Source organism: Mesoplodon mirus (genome assembly GCF_964341445.2).
Source record: "Mesoplodon mirus genome assembly, contig: HAP1_SCAFFOLD_34, whole genome shotgun sequence".
NCBI classification, from domain to species: Eukaryota; Metazoa; Chordata; class Mammalia; order Artiodactyla; family Ziphiidae; genus Mesoplodon; species Mesoplodon mirus.
Window position 1 is genome coordinate 4,603,958 of NW_028295813.1, and position 4,498 is coordinate 4,608,455.

The window sequence follows — 4,498 nt, forward strand, 5'->3', positions numbered from 1 at the left end:
ATGGAGCATTGTGAATACAGGGGTCATGGAGGATTGGGATGACAAGTGCATGTATCATTGTGATGAAAAGGGTCATGCAGCACTGGGCTGATAATGTTCATGGAGTGTTGTGATGACAGGTGTCATGGAGCATTGTGATGACTATGGAATGGAACATTGTGATGACAAGAGTCACAGACCATTGTGTTGTTGGGTGTCATGGAGTGTTGTGATGACAGTGGTCATGGAGCATTGTGATGATATTGGCCATGGAGCATTTTGATGAATAGTTCTTGGAGCATTGGGCTGAAAATGTTCATGGATTTTTGTGATGACAGTGGTCATGGAGCATTGTGATGAGAAGGGAATGGAGTATGGTGATGACAAGGTCCAGGAGCATTGTGATGAGAAGACCATGGAGACTTGTGATGAAAAGTCTCATGGAGCATTCTGATGAAAAGGGGCATGGAGCATTGTGATTTCAGGGGTCTTGGAGCATTGTGATGACTAGGGCATGGAACACTGTGATACATGTGTCATGGGTCATGGAGGATTGTGATGACAAGTCATGGAGCATTGTGATGACAAGGGCATGGAGCATTGTGATGACAGGAGCATGGAGCATTTGTCTGACAAGATTCATAGATTATTGTGATGACAGTGGACATGGTGCATTGTGATGACAAGGGCATGGATCATTGTGTAGAGAATGTCATGGTATATTGTGAAGACAGGTGTCAGGGAGCATTGTGATGACATATGTCATGGTCCATTGCGATGACAATGGCAGGGAGTATTGTGATGCCAAATGACATGGAGAATTGTGATGACAAATATAATGGAGCATCGTGATGACTATGGCTTGGAGCATTATGATGACAATGGCCATTGAGAATTTTCATGACAAGGTCGTGAAGCATTGTGATGACAAGTTCCTTGAGCATTGTGATGACAAAACCATGGAGCCTTGTGATGACAAGTCTCATGGAGCATACAGATGAAAAGGGTTTTGGAACATTGTGATGACAAGGGCATGGAGCATTGTGAGGAGAAGACCAAGGAGCATTCTGATGGCATGCGTCATCGAGCTTTGTGATGACAAGGGCATGGAGCATTGTGATTACATGGGTCTTAGAGCATTGTGATGAAAATGGCATGGATCATTGTGATGAAATAGGCATGGAGCCTTGTCATGACAGGGTTCAAGGAGCATACAGACAACAAGTGTCAGGGAGCATTTTGATCACAAGTGTATTGAGCATTGTGATGACAATGGTCATGGAGCATTGTGATGAGAAGACCATGGATAATTGTGATGACGAGTGTCATGGGGCATTGTGATGACAAGTGTTATGGAATATTGTGATCACAAGGGTTTGGAGCATTGTTATGACAGAGGTCATGGAACAATTTGATTTCATTGTGATGACAATAGCATGAAGCATTATGATGATGGGCATGGTGCATTGTGATGACAGGGTTCATGGATCATTGAGATGAAAAGAGGCATAGAGCATTGTGATTCCAGCGTTCTTGGAGCATTGTGATGAGAAGGGTCATGGAGCTTTGTGATGACAAGGCCATGGAACATAGTGATGGCAGGAGTCATGGAGCATTGTTATGACAGTGGTAATGGAGCATTGTGATGGCAAGGGCATGGATCATTGTGATGAGAAAGCCATGGAGCATTATGATGACATGTGTCATGGAGCTTTGTGAAGACAAGAGCATGGAGCAATGTGATGAGAGCGTGCATGGAGCATTGTGATGACAATGACATGGAGCATTGTGATGCCAAGAGTCACGGATCTTTGTGATGACAAAGGTCATGGAACATTTTGATGGCAAGGGCGTTGTGCATTGTGATGAGAAAGGCAGGGAACATTCTGATGACAGGGTCTTTGAGCAATTTGATGAAAAGTGTCATGGAACATTTTGATGACAGGTGTTATGGAACATTGTGATGTCAGGGGTCATCGAACATTGTGATGATAAGTGCATGTAGCATTGTGATGACAGGAGGGAGGGAGTATTGTGACAAATAGTGATGTAGCATTGTGATATAAGTGGTGAGAGAGCATTTTGATGAGAAGTGCATGGAGCATTGTGATGACAAATTTTATGGAGCATTGTGATGACAAGATTGTGGAGCACTGTGATGACAAGCACATGGTGCATTGCAATGACATGTGTCATGGAGCATTGTGATGACAAGGGTCAAAGAGCATTGTGATGAAAAGTTCATGGAGCATTGTGGTTCAAAAAAGTCACAGAGACTGTTGACCACCAGGGCATGGACCATTGTGATGACACAGGTCATGAAGCAATGTGATGATTGGAGTCACGGAGCATTGTGGTGACAGGGGTCATGGAGCATTGTGATAACAAGGGCATGGGGCATTGTGATGACAAGGGCATGGAACATTGGTCTAATAAGTTTCATGGATTATTGTGATGACAGTTAGAATGGCGCATTGTGATGACAATGGCATGGAGCATTGTGATGACCAGGCCATGCAGTATTGTGAAGACAGGTGTCAGGGAGCATTGTGATGACATAGGAAATGGCCCATTGTGATGACAATGGCATGGAACATTGTGATGACAAGGATCAGGGAGGATAATGATGACAAAATAATGGAGCATTGTGATGACAAGGGTCAGGGAGCATTGTGCTGACTAGTGCATGGAGAATTGTAATGACAAGTGTCATGGAGCATTCTGATGACAAGCTTGTGGAGTATTTTGATGACAATGGCATGGATCATTTTGATGAAAACGGCATGGGGCATTGTGATGAAAAAGGCATGGAGCCTTTTCGTGACAGGGTTCAAGGAGCATTCTGATGACAAGTGTCAGGGAGCATTGTGATGACAAGTGTATTGAAAATAGTGATGACAAAGGTCATGGAGCATTGTGATGAAAAGAGCATGGAGTATAGTGATGACAGGCATCATGGAGCATTGTGATGACAAGTGTTATGGAACTTTGTGATCACAAGGGTTTGGAGTATTGTGATGACTGAGGTCATGGATCATTTTGATTTCAAGGAGAAGGGAGCATTGTGATGACAAGGGCATGAAGCAATGTGATCCCAAGGTTCATGGAGGATTGTGATGACAATGGAAATGGAGTATTGTGATGACAAGCGCAGAGAGCATTGTAATGGAAAGGTCATGTAGCATTTTGCTGACAAAGGCATGGAGCATTGTGATGACAGGTGTCATGGAGCACTGTGATGACAAGCATCATGGAGCATTGTGAATACAGGCGTCATGGAGCATTGGGATGACAAGGGCATGGATCATTGTGATGACAAGGGTCATGGATTACTGGGCTGAAAATGTTCATGGAGTGTTGTGATGACAGGGGTCATGGAGCATTGTGATGACTAGGGAATGGAGCACTGTGGTGACAAGAGTCCCAGATCATTTAGTTGTCAGTTGTCATGGAGTGTTGTGATAACAGTGGTCATGGAGCATTGTGAAGAAATTGGCCAAGGAGCATTGTGATGAGTAGGTCTTGGAGCATTGGGCTGAAAATGTTAATGGACTACTGTGATGACAGGGGTCATGGAGCATTGTGATGACAAGGGAATGGAGCATGGTGATGACAAGGTCCTGGAGCATTGTGAGGAGAAGACCATGGGGACTTGTGATGACAAGTCTCATGGAGCATTCTGATGAAAACGGGGATGGAGCATTGTGATTACAGGGATCCTGGAGCATTGTGATGACAAGGGCATGGAGCATTATTGTGAGAAGGCCATGAAGCATTCTGATGACATGCGTCATGGAGCTTTTTGATGACAAGTGCATGGATCATTGTGATTACAGGGATCTTGGAGCATTGTGATGAAAATGGAATGGATTATTGTGATGACAAAGGCATGGAGCCTTGTCTTGACAGGGTTCAAGGAGCATACTGACGACAAGTGTCAGGGAGCCTTGTGATGACAAGTGTATTGAGTATTGTGATGACAAAGATCATGGAGCATTGTGAAGAGAAGACCATGGATAATTGTGATGATGAGCATCATGGGGTGTTGTGATGATAAGTGTTATGGAACATTGTGATCACAAGTGTTTGGAGCATTATGATGACAGAGGTCATGGAGAATATTGATTTCATTGTGATGACAATAGCCTGAAGCATGATGATGATGGGCATGGTGCATTGTGATAGCAGGGTTCATGGAGCATTGAGATGAAAAGTGGCATGGAGCATTGGGTTTACAAACGTCTTGGAGCATTGTGATGACAACGGCATGGAGCATTGTGATGAGAAGGCCATGGAACTCTCTGATGAAATGCGTCATGGAGCTTTGTGATGACAAGGGCAAGGAGCATTGTGATTACAGGGGCCTTCAGCATTGGGATGACAAGTGTCATGGAACCTTGTGATGACTAGGCCATGTAACATTGTGATGGCAGGGGTCATGGTGCATTGTTATGACAGAGGTAATGGAGCATTGTGATGAGAAGGGCATGGGACATTGGTCTGAAATGTTTCATGGATT